Source organism: Benincasa hispida, chromosome 3 (assembly GCF_027475165.1).
Source record: "Benincasa hispida cultivar pf3 chromosome 3, pf3_genome.v1.1, whole genome shotgun sequence".
In the NCBI taxonomy this organism is placed as follows: domain Eukaryota; kingdom Viridiplantae; phylum Streptophyta; class Magnoliopsida; order Cucurbitales; family Cucurbitaceae; genus Benincasa; species Benincasa hispida.
In genome coordinates this window covers 35,856,839-35,875,106 of record NC_143480.1, presented here as the reverse complement: position 1 = coordinate 35,875,106, position 18,268 = coordinate 35,856,839, and the positions used below count along the sequence as shown (strand labels likewise).

At 35.9% G+C, this 18,268-nt stretch overlaps 1 long non-coding RNA gene across 1 annotated transcript; it reads right to left on the bottom strand.

The window, feature by feature from the left end:
- Nucleotides 1–2,438: 2,438 nt before the first annotated feature.
- On the bottom strand, nt 2,439–18,018 carry LOC150037224 (uncharacterized). The gene is made up of 2 exons (XR_016528646.1): nt 2,610–18,018; nt 2,439–2,513 (listed from the first exon to the last, which is right to left on the bottom strand). It is a non-coding gene; the product is annotated as an uncharacterized LOC150037224 (long non-coding RNA).
- Nucleotides 18,019–18,268: the final 250 nt, after the last annotated feature.

Genomic DNA, 18,268 nt, shown 5'->3' with positions numbered 1-18,268 from the left:
ATAATCCTGATAAAGATAATTAGGGTGCTCTTTGTCATCTGTTGAGATATCTTAAAGGCACAATAGACTATTGTTTGCATTTCAATAAATTTCATGTTGTATTAGAAGGTTTTTGTAATGCAAATTGGGTAACTAGTAATGACAAGGTCAGTTCTACTAATGGATATGTATTATTACTCAGAGGAGAAGCTATATCATGGAAGTCTGCAAAAGAGACATGCATAGTTAGATCCACCATGGAATCTGAATTTATTGCTCTAAAATTAGCAGGACAAGAGGCTGACTGGCTTAGAAGCCTCCTAGGAGATGTACCATTGTTGGGGACATCAATACCAGTCCCTGTTTATTGTGATTTACAAGCTATCAAAGGGATTGTCAAGAATGGTGTATATAATGGCAAAATGAAGTATATACATCTCAAACATGGAGTTGTAAAACAATTGTTAAAATGGGGAGTTATTTCCTTGGAGTATGTGAGGTCAAAGAAGGATTTAGTTGATCTTCTAACCAAAGGTATAACAATGAAAATAATTTTATAATCTTCAGTGAGCATGAGGTTTAAACCCATATAGTGGTCCATAACCCTTTATCCGGTGATCAATTGCGATAGACTAGATGATCCATAGCCCTTTATTTGGGTAATCCTTGTACGGACTTGATGGATAAAACTAAAACCTTTAAATAATCCATAGCCCTTTCTTTGGGTGTTCATGATATAGACTTGATGGATAAGGATGAAATCTTCATAGCTCAGTATTTGAGTCTGTCTTTGATAGACTTGATGAAGTTGGTTATGGTACGGATTAGATGTTGAAGTCTTCATAGCTCAGTTTTTTAGTGGTTTGTCTCTAACAGACTTGATGAAACATTTGACATGATAGTGAAGGTGCGACCGCCTTCTATGGAAGATTTTAAGGGTCTCTTTCTAGAGCTTTCATGGTGACCCGAGGTTTATGTGCATGGCCTTAATTAGCGCACTTTATATTGCAAAATGAAGAAAAAATCTAGTAGTAAAATGTGTTGTGGGGATCTCAATCAACGTTATTAAAAGTTCAAGAGATAACTCACTTTGTCTAATAAAGTTGTTGCCCTACTTCACTATGCATCAATTCAATTCGTTAGATATTAGTGCTTAAGTCTAATCTCTTATCTTTGCTCAGAACAGTATCTTCAAATAATTTGTTTTATTTTAATTTTTCTATAAAAATTATTTGTGGGAGATTGTTAGAAATGACTTTTAGGCTTAGGCCCATAGCAAAAGTTAAAAGGAAATGGGAGAATGTTGTCTCATATTGGAGAATTAAGCATTGCGTAAAATGTATAAATACCAATGCATGCTAGAGGTGATTCCAAAGTGTGATAGTAGTGGAAGTATAACTCTTTCCCCACATAACTTCACTTTATCTGCTCTGAGCATTATTTTTCTTGATTCTAATCCATTCTCCGGTGAGTGCACGCCTGAAATTGGAAGTTATGTTAACCTTGGAGAGTAACCGATAGTAGCAATTGGCACTGATGTCGCGCCCGAAATTCCTTTTAGGATAGTTGCAATTCCATGGTGTAGCAATTTTTCGACATTTGCATCTATCATTGCATTGGAAACCTAGCCATATAATCGATTCTCTTTTCGATTCCTTGTTGGGTATCTTTATTTCTTCTTCTTCTTCTTTTTCCTATTGTTTGTAATTAACTATAGTGTTTTAATCTTTTTTATTTGCTTTCTGATGGTTGAAACAAAAGTTCTTGTGTAGAATGGTTCTCGTGGTTGATATGAAGGAGAAATCTTTCTATTGGATTAGAAATTTACTTTGATCATTTTGGCTGGAATTTTTTTTCAATTCTATTAGAGTAAAAACTAAGCCTAAGTATTTATTATGTCGGATGAGAGCTTTTTTCCCTTCCATTTGGCTTCTAACTGTTAGCTTTGTATCGCTCTTTAATGCTTCTTGATAGTTGAAACCTAAGTTATCCTTATGTTGAGTCTGGTCATCACCACCATGGCCATAATAGTAACTCTGCAGCTGATATATCCAGTTATGCGAACACAAGCAGCAGTTGCTCAATCATGTAAGAAATAAAAGGGACAAAGATCATTGTCATGTTAATGTTTTTGGGGGGATGTTTGTTTCTGTGTATGTTTTGGTGAGGGGTTGTCTTTTTTGTGTTTAGGGAATCCGTTTCTCTCTCTCTATCTCTTATCAGTGTATTTTGTGGATTGTTCTTCAAAGATAATGAAGAACATGATGCTTGAAATGTAAAAATAAACACAGTTTTTTATTATAGTTTATCTTCTTTAATTTTTAACTGAACAAGTAAGGAAACACCTAATAATAAATGAAGTAACATGATATCATTCTCTTATATACCATATTTATCTTTGATTCAGAGCATGATGCTTGAATTGTGTATTAGTTAACCTTGTGTTGCACATTTGAACAAGATCAATTGCAACGAGAGTTCACTTTCACAGTCAATTCAAATGAAGGTTCGTGGACAAGGTTGAGAGATGTTTCCTGTGGAAGAGACATGAATAGGTAATGTTGCCATTTGAAATAGGGCTAACGTACATAGACTAGAAGAGCATCGCCATTTGAAATAAGCCTACATACATACACATGCAAACACAATGCATAGTGCTTGTCCTCGCCTGTAATGTTGTCTGCTCAGGTACATTGCTCTCGCTACCTCCATTTGTTTTCCACGTTATCTTCAAGTTTAATTTCATGCTGCATCCCGTTGTTGATAATACATATATAAGAACTCCTTCTACAACTAAATTTGAGTTGAAGCCTTTTGATGATGATGAAAATTTGTTCCTCTCAAGTGATGATCGAAACCAGTTGATTGTTGTTGAAGAAAGTAAAATTTCTTGTTATAAAAGAGAGGTGGAAGAGGAGCGGGAGAAAATTGCAAGACTTCTTATATTTTGTTAATGTTTTTGTTATATAGTTTGTATGTCAATGGATAATATATAGTTCAAACATTTCTAGAATGAATGAGATAGCCGTTTTAAATTTTCTTTTATTTTTATTATTTGTATTTTTTTTACCTCGTATATCAAACATGCATATAATAATTTAAAAAGAAATAATTAATAAAATTACATATTTATTATAATTATTTTTTATAATAAATTTCCAAATATAAGATACATTTTTTAGTAATTTGGTAATACTAAAATCACTTCTAGAACCAAACATAATAATTCAAAATCACTTTTGAATATTTGAAAATCACTTTAAAAAGTTTGGAATCAAACAAAAATTTAATTATTTAAAAAACAATTTTGCAAAATCAATTCTATCGAAATCACTCTCGAACACACCCATTTAGTTTGGTAAAAAGACTGGAGATGCGCAGATTTAAATTCCAAATTAATCATGCATCACCATCTTCTCCCAAATTATTCCTTCAATGCTTGCCCCCTTTCTTTCTTTTTTTTTTTTTTGTCTTTTTTTAAAATTTTTCCCTTTTTTCTCTTCTCCTTTTAAAATTTAACTAACTTGCCCCCACGGTTACTTTTTTTCAGGAGCTAAAAGTTATTAGTAATTTTCACTCTGAGGGAGTAACTTTTTACCTCACCGACTTCTATGTATCTTTGCAAAGGGTAGGGTGAGCTTTTCTTGTTGTTTTTGTTTTTTTATTTTTTATTTTTGTAGGTATGTTGTGGGCATGTTGGTGTAAACCTTTATAAATACTCAAGCGCCAACTTAGGATATGATACACTAGTCCATCTTTTGTGAAGTTGCTGCACTCCCATGTACCAACTTAGGGTGTGACACACTTGTCCATCATTTGTTGTGAAGCTGATACATCCGCCATGTCTCAACTTAAAAGTGAAATACTAGTCTATCATTTGTTGTGAAGTCATTGTGCCCCTAGTCTGTCCTTTGTTGTGAAGTCACTGCAATCCCATATACCAACTTAGGATATGACACACTAGTCCATTCTTCATTGTGAAGTTGTTGCACCCCCATGTGCCAACTTAGGGTGTGACATACTAGTCCATCCTTTGTTGTGAAATTGTTGCATTCCCATGTGGCAACTTAGGGTATGACTAGTCTATCCTTTGTTATGAAGCTTATGCATCCCCACGTGGCAACTTAGGGTGTGAAACACGAGTTCATCCTTTGTTATGAGATTGTTGCACCAACTCTAATGTACCAACTTAGGCCGTAACACACTAGTCTATCCTTTATTGTGAAGTTGTTGCATCCCCATGTGGTAACTTAGAGTGTGACACACTAGTCCATCCTTTGTTGTGAAGTTGTTGCATCCCATGTGACAACTCAGGGTGTGATACACTAGTCCATCCTTTGTTATGAGGTCGTTGTACCAACTTAGAGTGTGACACACTAGTCTATCCTCTATTGTAAAGTTGTTACATCTTGATGTCCCAAATTAGGAAGTGACACACTCCCTTTTGAAAGATGCCCCCATGTTTTTTCTCTCTCTCTCTCTTTATATAACAGACTTATGATTTTCTCTATTTTACTTACTTTTTTTTGTTGACACAAAATTAATTAAGCCTTTTTTTCTTTTCCTTTTTCTAGAACCATGGTGCAGTTTGGAGAAAGTATTCATCATTCCGAGAGATATCTAATTATTATGGGAGATAATAAACAATATGTAAAAAACGAGGTCAGTCTTTTAATAGAGGAACCTATGCCAAGAAATATTACAAACAGATGGCCTCATTTGCATGGATTCCCTTCCTTAACATACTGGTTCATAGGAAGATCCTTAAGCTCAACCTAACCTCAAAAAGTGTGATAGTCAAGGTCTCCAATACATAACCCAGGGGCTAATTTGAACCTTGAGTTAACATTGGGGCACGCATAATAGATGCCGTTGCATGATAAGGATCTATGTGTTAACCATTCTTGGGGAATTTGTCTTCATCCCTGCCTATTGAGAGCGGTTGGAATTTATCGTTGGATGTAACAAGAGGTTTCTTCAAAATATCATTTGCTTGATGCAGTGGTGGCCTCTCTCTAGACTTATAATCGTAACAATGACGTGGTTCATGCTTTTTGTGAAGCTTGGTGTCCAAAAACTAACACCATTCACACCTGATGTGGGAAACTATCTATCTCCCTATGGGATCTCGGAGGCCTGCCCATCAAAGGAAGATTTTACGAAGAGGTCATCCCTTGCCTTGAAGAGTGGATGGGATCACTGCAAGGAGGCAAAAATCTCCCCTAGAGTTGTAAATATCTTTTTCACAATTATTATGTGCTCATTCTTGCTTTATCGAATCATTCTCACGTTTCGATCAACTCATGGATTTCCTTTTGGTTCAAGGGTAACCAGAAATATGAAAAACCACCTCGTCGAAAGCAGAAGAAAACTTCTCGTTCCTGTTTAACCTATAACCCAGATGGCATGAACATTAGAAATCACAATTGGACAGAAGAAGAGGAAAACTTATTTCGTGAACTCTACATTGAAGAGGAATAGTGGGACCAAACATATTTGGTAGCCTTCCTGTCCTATATGCTTTATGCCTTTATGTTTCCTCAAGAGAATGCCAACCATGTTCGACCTAGTGTTTTTAGAGCTGCCTCTTTAATGGCTGAAGGAATCATCTTAAGCTTGGCATCCCCTGTTTTGATTAATATTTACCATGGGTTGGGTAGTCTCAAAGGCCACTCTTTTAACCGGGCGTTTGGATTCTTGTTTTCCAATGTATTATGTTTCTAGCTGGTTGATCCACTATTAATTATAAAATACCAGTGGAAGCTCAAGGGCCCAAAATGGTTGATTTTTCTACGAAGGTGGAGCCATATATTTTTATGAATACGAAGCTCGCAAACTGATTCAAAAGGGTGAATCCATACCCTAACACGTGAATCTTCAACACAGGGATCGAAATGAATACATGAGAAATAAAGGCATGTCGATATTTCCCTGCACCTCATTCTTTTCGAGCCTTAGGTCATGCCTCATATCTTCTCACTGTAGAGATAGGTTAATCGCCAAACCCTATAGTCCCTATTGATTTGGTCGCCTTTTTGGATTTTATCAAGATATACCAAACAACCTTGTTGTACCCTAAAGGTTAACTTAGACAAGTTTTGCACCATTGGAGGATTTGTGTCCATCATGGTGAAAAGTCTCAAATATTTCTTCCAGCTCTTACACTGAATCCTTAGAATCATGTCACCACTCGCTTTAAAAGATGGTGGTTGAACAGACATGGGAACTATTTGGAGAAAAATGCCTACAAATTGGTGGACAGTATGATTCTTCCACCAACTCAACCCAAGCTTCCCAAATGAATATAAACTAACTTCAGGGGAAAACAACTCTGTTTAATTGAAAAGAAATCCTTTGTTAGTTAGTCCGATGAAGAGCATAAAAACCTAGTAAATCATCATTAGAAAAGAGCAAAGTTGTCTAAAAATCCTTTTGAGCACAATTACCAACCCCTTAAGGTTACTCTCGATAATTTTCAAACTTTTGGTGTCGTGAAAACCTCAGTTGAGTCAACTTCATGTACATTTTCATTTCTTTTTTTTTTTTCCTTACTTTCGTCATTGAACTTATTTCATTTTTTTCTAACCTCATCCTCAAAAAAATTTAGCTTAAGAAGATGGAAGTGAATATAACGATGAGTTTATGACAAACCCTCTAATCCCTAATCCCATTATGCTTCATGTCGAGGACTCGTTCACGATCTAAAAGGAGAAAATTATGAAGTGGTGCATAACAACCACCAACGAGTGCCCTTGACCCATTCAAAACAAAGTAGGCACCCTAACTCTTAAAGTCTCCCACTTCTATACAGACAATTTGATTTTTCATCTCTAGCGACGACTACCATAACCTTGTGGGAGAACTTGTGACAAAAGATCGTTTAGACTCCTTTTGAGCACGTAGGTAGCCTCAAACCAGAGATGTGAAAAATCTTTGATGCAATTGTGGCAAGTGACTCACACAACCTTACCCATTTGAAAAACCTTGTGGATGGTTACTTCCAGGGTACCGAAAACCACATCTAAATGCAATCTTCAGATTCAATCCAATCAACTAAAGACGATAAGTTGGCAGAGGCATAAAAGTTTTGTAACGACATTGCGACAAGAGAAAACGGCATACTAGAAGAGACAGATACCCTCAAACATCGGCTCACGTAATTTTCCATATAGAAGGCTGAATTGGAAGCAGAACTAAAAGTTATGCATTCAGAGACCAGCAAACTTTCCAATCTAATTTCTAAGAATGAAAAAGTCCTAAACCAAAAGCAACTTGATATTTTGAAGGCTTGTAAGGAGATTAACAAACTCGAATGTGCCCCTATTGTTAGTGATGCAGACGACAAAATGTTATTTGCACTTCGCGAATCTTTAGAAAGCATGCATGAGGAGTTGAAGAATTTCAAATGGACTTCTTGATTCAAGACCTCTTTTATTTAGCTTTGTGTTAGTCTACTTTATGAGACAAAGAAATTTGTAGTAAAACTTTCACCCTTTGATGATTTGCTTTTCATGTGCTTATTTCTCAAACTGAATGCAATCTATTAATGTTTCTTTTTTCATTTAGTCAAACCTTATATTTAAACTGTCAATATATTCTTATAGTTCAAGAAGTTTTTTTTTACTAGAGTAAACTTAAAAGTTTTCTTTAAGTCTGTCTATGTAATCTTTATAATGACATGGATCAAGTAATAACATAGTTCTACAAAGTTTTTTTTTTTTTTTTTTTTACTTGATTGAACTGAAAGTTTCCTTCAAGCTGCCTATGTACCTTTTGTAATGACAAGGATCAAGTCATAACGTAGTTCAACAAAACTTTTTTTTTACTAAACTGAACTTAAAATTTCCTTCAAGCTGTCCACATACCTTTTATAATGGCAGGGATCAAGTCATAATGTAATTCAATAAAGTTTTTTTTCTTTTTTTTTTTTTTTACTAGACTGAACTTAAAGTTTCCTTCAAGATGCTTACATACCCTTTAAAATGACAGGGATCAAGTTAGAACGAAGTTCAATAAAGTTTCTTTTTTTTTTTCACTAGACCGAACTTTAAGTTTCCTTCAAGCTACCTACGTACCTTTTATAATGATCGGCATCAAGTCATAGCATAATTTAACAATGCTTTTTTTAGGTCGTTTGCCTTTTGAGTTTATGCGTGCCAGAAGCACCATGCAGTTTAGGCTTTTGCGATCAGGAGCTTTCTTACATGTTTATCAAGCATAAAATTTCGTAAGAAACTTGTCGTTGATTGGGCCAATTCTTACTCTATCTTCATCAACGATCTTGTATGCTCCATTCGTATAGACTTCTTTGACGATGTAAGGTTTATCCCATTTAGGAGTAAACTTATTTTCTGTATGTCTCGTCATGATTATTGGTCTTCTTATAGCAAGTACTAGATCACCAATTTGAAATGATTGAGGCTTCACATTCTTATCAAAATCTTTGGACAATTCGTCCTTGGTAACATTCCAATGGCTGTTGAGTTTCTAGCCATTTTTCAGCAAGTGCTTCTAAGTCTTGGCGTAACTTAACATTTTCTTCTGTGGTCAACCCCTCTTGTATTGCCATTCTCAGTGATGGGATTTCTCTTTCTAGAGGAAGAACAACTTCCATTCCATAAACAAGAGAATATGGTCTAACTCCTCTAGGAGTACAATGAGTAGTTCGATAAGCCCATAATGTTTCTCCAATCTTCTCTTGTCAATCTCTCTTTAACTTAGAGATAATTTTCTTCAGTAGATTGCACAGTGTTTTATTGAATGCCTTTACTAACTCATTAGTAGTTGTGTTGTACATGGATGACTTGTATTACTTGAACTTGAATTTCTCACATAATTTATCCATCAAGCTATTGAAAAATTGCCTTCCATTTTCTGTCACAATTCAATGGAGAATATTGTATCGGTAGATAATGTGAGTTCGGATAAAATCCACTGCATTTTCCTTCTTAGATTCACCCAGGGTGATGACCTCGGCCCACCTTGAAAAGCAATTCGTCGTTTCAAGGATGTAAGAATGTCCTACTGATGACTTAGGTGTTATGGGACCAACAATATCAAGTCCCCAAGCTTCCAAAGGCCATAAAGGCACAGTTGGATGCAGATGTTCTAATGGTTGACGTATGAAGTTTGCATGGTATTGACAAGCTTCACACTTCCTTGCATACTCCATCGAGTCTTGGATCATCTTAGGTCGGTAGTAACCCATTCTCCTTAGCTGGAAGTGAAGCTTTGGTCTAGATTAATGCGCACCACAAACACCTGAGTGTGCCTCTTCTAAAGATTATATCGACTTCTCTTTTCCAAAGCATTGAAGAAAGAGCCCTTCAAGGGAGTGTAAATATAAGTTCCCCTAATAGTAAATGAAGTGAGCAACTTTCCTTCGCATCTCTGTGTTTATTACGGGGATTTTGTGAAAGCTTTCCATCTTCGAGATAGCCTATAATGGATTGACATCATTCTTTATCATCAATTAAATAAATGGATATCAAGTTCATTTCTTCACTTTTAGACTCGATTTAGGGCATAATCCACCTTTAAAAAAGCAATATATTCAAAGCTACATCATTCGGAACCGTCAAGGCAATAGCTAAGTTTGCCAATGCATCAAATTCTTTTTTTCCTAACCTTAGGACATGTTCTAGCATCACACTGTCGAACTTTTCTGACAACTATTTGTCATAAGTGAAGTAAGGCTTCAAATCTTCATGTTTCACATCATGTTGGAGTAAGAGTTGGCTAATTATCAACTTTGAATCACCATAAATTTGTACGATATTTCGATTTCGACACCATCTAGAGGCCAATTATTTGAGCTTGATATTGAGCGACATTGTTCAAGCATAATTCAGCAAGCATAAAATTGTAAGGCAGCATATATTTCTCTAGTGATATAGGGAAGATTTATGCCCCATTCCACTTCTTCATATTGCACCATCAAAGTACATGGTTCAAGGCTCCGTAATTTCAACAAAAGAAACCTTCATCGCCGGGTAAGTCTTCACATGGCTTCCAATATGATGGAATTGAGTGGTCTACTTAGAAGTTTGTTAGTGGTTGCCTTTTTACCATCTTTTGTGGCACATAGAAAATTTTGTATTATTGGAGCATAATTGCCCATTTGGCTAGGATCCAGAAATAATTGGTCTAGATATGATGTATTTTATGGGGTTTCCTTTCCCTATTAGATTAATCTTGAAGGGCTACAAATAGTGTCTCAGCTTATCGATGGCAAAGAAGAGTGCAAGGAACGTTTTCTCGATAGAAGAGTAGTCGATCTCAACTCTAGTTAAGGTCCTACTTAGATAGTAAAGAGCACGTTTATTTCTCTTTTCCCCTTCTTGCACCAATAATGCCCCCAATGATCTTTCTAGCACAACAATGTCCAATATCAATGGTTTATGTCCTAAAACTCGTGGTTTGTAAACAATATACTTATTTTTTTTATCAATATATGTTACTGAAGTTTGATTCAATAAAGTTGTTCTTGAATAATACATGAATTGCCCATTTCATTTTAGAAATAATCGAAATCCAATAAACTAAGATCCATGGCTATTACATGAGTAATTGAATTTTATGTGGAGACATAAGAATGGATCAGGTTCGAGTAAATAGCCAAAATGGTTTATAGTATATGAATAAGGCTGGGTACCTTATTCTGGGGACACTCTCGGACGTGGCCTACTTTGTAGATGTTACAAATGTTATAAAGTGCTACAAACAAAGTGATCCTGATTCATTATATGGAGACATGAGAAGTGGGGGCATCCTATGTAAAGAGTTTGCATAAGTTCGAACCAAGAAATAAGTCACTCTTACTTTATAACGTTGTTTACTGTTTAAGACTGATTATTTCAAAATGATGACCTAGGTAACTTAACCTTAATCCTGAGCAAACTATGAAATTCTGTTTATTCAGGATTATCCTTAGATTTTCATGGGTGATGGTTGGCTCAACAACGCCAACTCAATAAGCCTCCCATTTTAGTGGTAAGACCAGGTAGATTTCTGGGGATATAGGGTGTAAGATGGAATTCTCTCCTACCCACTTTTAAGGATAGTAGAGAGGTTGTTTCCTTAAGTGCTGACTTCGGGTCTTGAACAAAGAGCCTCACCCTCTCATTAGTCTGATTGTTCATTAGAGGATAAATGATACTTAAGGAACAAAAGATAATCTTGGGGGTTAAACAGCTATTGACCCAGCCGTTATTACGAATAGCCTGTGAAGGGTTAGCTTACTAATTATGGTTATATCGAGTGGACACAATATATCTACAGTAAGGGTGCAACTACTGAGCCTTAGTGGAGTGACCCAGTAGTTAACAAAGAGTGGTTAATTATGTTAAGGAGTTTAGCTAGTTAATCTTGGATCATTAGAATCCATGTTCTATAGGTTCATTATGTCCCCATACTACCTCAGAAATGGATTAAACCTTGGAATAGCGTGATAAGTGAATTTGAAATGTTCAAATTCGAATTAAGGAAATTAGTAATTATATATAATATAATTACATATTTAATTATCAAATATGACCGGTGCTATTGAATCTCTTTCCGATCGGCCTGACTTTTCTAGAAGGAGTCGAGTACCTTCCAAGCTTCACCCAGTACGCAACTCGGTTTTTCGCTTCATCACCTGATAGACACCTCAACAGAATTCCCAACCTTCTAGATCTCCACCCTACTTACTACCAACCTTTCAAACCTTCGTCTATTCATATTCTATTCCCCGTCGGGTTTTATTACAGTGGAGAGAATACGGAGCTTTAAGCTCTCAGATCACCAACTATCTGAAATGTTGGCAAACAGGGCTTCATCATCCAGACTCGGCCTGGTCCGGTCGCCCTACGCGACTGGCGCCCGCCACCAGTGGAAGCAAGCTAGCCCCGACAATCCCCGGCGGAGGATTTCGGCCTGGACCAGTTAAAACGAATTTGAAGAATCAAATAATATTTAAATTTGATTTAAATATTAATTACATGAAAAGGGATTCATGATGGCGAAATTGGTGTTTAATTAATTTGATATTTGATATTAAATTAATAAATTATTTATTTTATTTAAAATTTTTAATTAATTGAATTAATTTTGTAAAATTAATAAAATTTCAATTTAATTAAAAAATTAAAAACTAAAATTTGGTTTTAATTTTGAAAAAAAATTCAAATTAAAACAAGAAAATGGATTTTGGAAAAATCCACTAAAAGTGGGTTTTTCCACTTCATGAACACCTAGCTTCCACTCCAAATCCACATAAATTGGTGAATAGGTGGTGTCTTCATTTGATGAAGGCTCTCAGCATACTGAAGGTGAATAAAACTTAGAAGATTGAGCTAAGAAATGGGCATGCAAAAGCTAAAATTTCTAAATTTTAGAGATTGAAGAATAAGTTCTTCAAGTTTCTGCAAAATATTCTTTCTCCTTTCAAATTCCTTTCTAAAGTCAGTTCATTTTGAATCCCACAACTCAATCTAAGATCCAAAAGAATAATAGGGAAGATCTATTGGTGATCTACACTTTGTAGCTGAGGAGATTGCAACTAATTTCGTGGATTAAAGTCTTCAAAGGTGAGTTATTATGAAACCCTCTTAATATTCTATGAAAATTCTTGATTTGATGTTAAAATTAATGAATTGGAGTGTGTAATGATCCTGGTCTACCACTAATTGCTTACTACTTCCAATAGGGAGCGCCTAGAACAAGAAGATTAAGTAAGTATTTCTTTATACTGTCAAAAGCATTCTGACAGGCCTCATCCTACTCGAATTTTTCTCCTTTTCTTTGGCATCGACCAGTTAGGTTGGAAATAAACTTCTAGATTTAAGCAGACGCTCCTGGAGACTTCTTAACTCATATAAACTTTTGGGCCTTGACATATTTTGAATGGTCTCAATCTTCGATTGGTCTATCTCAATCCCTCGATGCCTTACAACAGAACGAAGAAACTTTCCTGAGGTCACAGCGAACGCGCACTTGAGAAGGTTCATCCTCAGTTGATATTTTTGTAGGCAATCAAACACAACTCTTAAATCCTTTAAGTGATCTTGTCATTTCTTGAACTTGATCATGAAATCATCAACATAGCATTTGATATGTTTGTGCAGCATATCATCAAACGCTTTTCGCATGGCGCGTTGATATGTAACACAAACATTCTTCAATCCGAAGGGCATCAACTTGTACCAGTATATTCTCTTTGAAGTCTTAAAAGTTGTCATTTCCACATCTACAAGAGCCATCGTATTTGATTATATTAGATGACCCATCCATAAAAGATAAGGCTCCATGCTTAGTAGTTGCATCAACCATAATTCCTGTGGTGGGTAATGGAAAGTCATCTTTTAGGCATGCATTATTTAGATCATGAAAGTATACGCAAACGAGAAGCTTTCTGTTCTTCTTTTAAACAGGATCAATGTTGGCAATCCACATAGGGTATTTTTCTTCGTTGATGAATCCTACTTCAATGAAGTTATTAACTTTATTTTCAATGTGGGGAATAAGTTTTGGTAAAAAAAATGTCATTGAGCTTGTTTAACTAGTCGATAACCTCGTTTTATTGTGAGAAGATGGAATGCTACTTTTGGATCAAGTCCCAAACATCTCTTGGTATGACCAAGTGAATATGTCCTTGTATTTGGTGAGTAAACTCATCAATTCGCCCCCCTCCTCACCCAAGAGAGATGCACCAAAAAAAGTTGGGTGTGGTTCCTCTACTGTGCCAAGATTTACTTCTTTGAGTTCATCCATTATGAATTGACCACCATCCTCAAATGTTAGTGGGGTATCCTCCACATCTTCTTCAAATATTTCATTCTCATATTCTTCGATGACAGTGATATGGTGATTTGAAGTTTCACCTTCTTCCTGTTTTAGGCTCTCATTTTCAGGATCAAAGCCTTCACTTGTATTGAGGGTCACAAAAGTTTGTCTTTTTATTCGTAAAGGGAAAACACTACAAATTTATCTATCACCCTTTATTTCATAAGATGACTTCTCACCTGATTGACTTTCAGTGTCCTCATGCCTAAGGAAACACCAAATTGAGGCGCAATATATCGGCTGCTTATTCTTTGTAGTTACATTATGAACATCACTACGAATCACTCCTTCACCTTTTATCTTATTGAAGGACTGTTTGTTGAAGTGATTCTCATAACCTTCATGGTTAAGACGACAAAAAACTGACACACAGGGCTTTTCTTCACTTTCCTTCGTAGCTGCACTTAACCTTTCAAAGGTTGATGGTCATGTCACTGCTGAAGTTTGATCAACGTTCTCTTCTCCTTTAGAAGGCATAATTAACCTTCGAAAGATGAGGCATTGGTCAAGGTTAGATGTTGGGCACTAAATTTATTTCTCTTCCTTCGTCATGCTTAATCTTTCAAAGACTAAAGCCCGTGCGACAAGAAATCTAATACGGTCGGATGCCGAAGTTCTTTTATCCTTGCTTTCTTTTTCTCTCGAGTCATCAACCTCATCTACAACTCTATGATTGTTGTTGACCACTTTTTCCTTTCCTCTTCTAGTTTTATGTACTAGCTCTTATGAATTATATCCAAATTATTTTCTCAATCCAAGTACAACATGCCGTTCCTGCAAAAGCTTCTTCTGAGTCGGAGAAAGCTTAGGACACTCATAGATTTTTAGGCTCTTAAACTCAATGTGAGTTGCAAATTCATAACTTACTTTTGCCAACAGTTTATAAGTCTTAGGGACAAACCCATCTTTCATCCGTCTTTCAGGCAGCTCTACCTTTGTCAAGTCTATATTTGGTTTTTGGATTTCCTATTTTGTTATCTTTGGAAGCAGTGTAACAAAACATTATTTTAAGATTTCAACATCACCAACTTCAGGCCCTTTGAGTATTTTACAAACAGTGGTTCACCCTTTTTGCGTCTTGATAAGGGAATATAGCACAAGTTTGAAGGATTTTGAGCTTTCTCTTTTTTTTTTTTTTTTTTTTTTTGAATTGTAGTTTGTGCATGGCCAGTGGGTGCCTCACTATCTTGAGAATTAGAAATACTAGCTTTTTCACTTGACTTCTTTCCCACATCTACTCGTAACTTCAACTTGGATTATCCATGCTTTTTATTAAAGTGATCCTTGCAAGCATCACTTCACCGACATTATTACTTTTCAAGTAAAACTTTGCATCTATGAAGTGAGATTCAACTTCTAAGAATGGATTAGAGTCTGCTTCAACTTTCTTAATGCCATATTGATAAAACTTGAAACATTGATGTGGTGGAAAAGATACCATTCCATTTTTGTGAATCCAAGGACGACCCACCAACAACTTATAAATAGTTTTAAAGTCTATGACATGAAATAATGTGTTGACCTTCAAGTCGCAAATGATAAGTTCTAAGCATATCATGTCTATCGCTCTTTTACTGCCTTGGTTGAAGCCTTGAATTACTAAGTGTTTGACAGTTCTTCCATCAGGATGCCTAATTGTTTCATAGTTGATTTAGACATTATATTGATAGTTGATCCATTATCAATTTGGATTCGATCAACTCTCTATTCTCAAACGTATGCTGAGACATACAAAGGCCTATTATGAAGCTTTGATCCTAATAGCAAATCTTTATCTGAGAAGTCTATAGACATATAGCAAGAGGCACACGTACACATCATAGAGGTTGAAGCACTAGTTGCATTTGAGTTTAACAAAACATTGACGAGAGTTGTCTTAGTTACACATCGCATCGATAAGAGTTGTCTTAGTTGCCCGAGGGAATGACAACAAGTCATTTATATTAAACGATAGTACATCTTTTGATTCTCTCATCGTCTCCAATGAACTTAAAGGTGTACTCTCACTTTCTACTGTGTTGATAGCATGACACGCAACAACGTCTAGTGTTTTCTCTGAAAAGACGTTGTAGAAGTTCTTTGGAAGAAACTCTTTTAGTGTCACTTGTTGACTAGGTTTAGGAAAATCCTCATCTTCCTCCTCAACAAGCTTTGGTTTCCACACCTTTTTTTTTTTCCTTCTTTTTCTGAGTCTTGTTCCTTCTACTATACTTTTGGTAGAAGTGCGGCTCCTTCTGGAATGAACTTGACTTTCTTCACTGCCATCTTCAATAGAATCATCTTTATTTTGGGAGTCTGTCATTAAGATCTCTTGATGAATTGAACAAATATAGGCTCAATGCTCCAAACTGGATCAAGCTTTCTCTTTGGTCATAAAACATAGACGGTGTTGGAACATTTGAAGTCACAGTGACTGTAGCATGATTAATCTAAGCCACTTCATTTAGATCTAACTCAATCTTCTTTTCACGAGCTAACTTTAAAATCAACTCTTTCAACACGAAACACTTTTGAACTCGACGACTAATGACTCAGTGATACTTGCAGTAGTTAAAGGTTGTTGACTTTTCCTAATTGCTCTGGTCGCTTGCTTTCTTGTAGTTGAATGAGTTGTTTCGCTAACAGTTGTTCTAACATATCTGCAATATCAGAGTCAGGAATGGATAAACATATTCCTGCCTTTCTTTCAGTGTTAGGTGACATCTCTCGCCTCCATCATCTTTCTTCTCAATATTGTTCTCTTTTCTTTTGGAGGAAAATTTCAATGAAATCATATTAATGACAATAGATTTCTTTGTGACACTCTTCACAGTCTTTTTAGTGTCATTTATCTCTTTCTTATCCTTTTCTGCTTCAGGAACTAGGAAATCTTTTGTTCCCCTATTGGTGTTCAACTTCATGTCATGGGCTCGAGTCGTCAGCTCTTCAAACGTGTGAGGCTTTATTCCCTGCAGAATATTAAGAAGCCTTCAGTGCATACCTTGGGTGCACATTTCCACCACAAATAATTCAGTGAGTCTATCTTTGCAATCCAAGCTTAGAGTTCCCCATCGACTGATGTAGTCGATGACCAGTTCTCCATTTCACTACTTGGCATTGTACACCTGGTGCTGTAAAAGTGGTTCAGGAACTCTCTTTCTAGTTGTTTCAACTGTCAATCACCTCAAGCTCCAGATTAGTGTACCAATCAAAGTCTTCCCCTTCAAAGTTCGAACGAACTGCTTGACTAGTAGGTATCTTCTAGTTTCAACAAAGTGGGCAACGTGTTGCTTTAAGTTGCCCTTTGCATCGAACTTCTGGAACTTTGGGAGTTGGTACCTAACAGGCATTCTTAGGTTTTCGATTCTCTTAATATATAGGTTCAAAAACATAAAAGAAGTTTGTGATGGTCCTCCATACTAAGCTCTGATGGAGTTTGTAATCATATCCTGCAACTATTGGCCGATAGGGAAGCAACAGAGGTGGAGGTTGGTTTTCCAGCAACACAGTCTTCCTTTTTTCATTGGCTTTGACAATGTGAGTTTGACTCAACTCAGTAGTTTCACGAATTTGCATCTGATCTTGCAACGCAAAAATTTTATGATCTCACTCCTCGAAAACTTTCATTAGGAGATTTATTTTTCTCTCAATTTCTCCCATGGCTCCTTTGGCTATTACATCTGCCATTATGACAGAGATCACATCAAGGTTTGACTCTTTCCTTAATCAATCAGAAGCAGGAGCATAGTTGTCAAAATAAATGATTTTCCTTGATGACGATCTGACCTTTTGGAGACCCTGTTAATTGTTCCCAGATTCTCTTTGCAATGGCAATCACAATGTCAGAACCCTGCTCTTGTTTCTACATAATCCCTTTTAAGCGAATGCGGGTGAGAGGCCCCGTTAGGCATCGCTTGTAGCAATTAATTTGGATGCAACTTTCTGTAGTATCATTGCTTGATTTGAATGTTAAGAGAGCAATGAGAGGTAGAGAACTTTACAAGTGACACTACTTTTGAAACTGCTTTAGAGCCAGGAAAATTGATTGATAGTGTTTGTGTTTGTATATGTGACATGTATGATGCTTAAACATATCTTCTATGTGCTTGAATATGCCGATTTTGATTGAATACGTCGATGCAGCTTTCTTTAGTGTCAATGCTTGAATTTGATTGATTCCCAATTTATGTCTTCAATTTTAATTTGGGACACATCTTAATTAGTTCCAAAATTCAATTATTCAAAATTTCATCATTAATTTTAGAAATGACATGGCAATTTGTGATTGGTCCAAAATTTCTCATTCAACAATATATATATATATATAATATAATATAATGGGAGACGAAGCAGAGAGAACTTTTTTTTGTTGGCTAAATAAGGACATGGACGAGGAATTTTCCCTCGTCCCCGTCCCTACCCCAATTAACATATATATATAAATAAAGTTGAAATTAGAATACATTGGTGTAACATTGTTGTAATA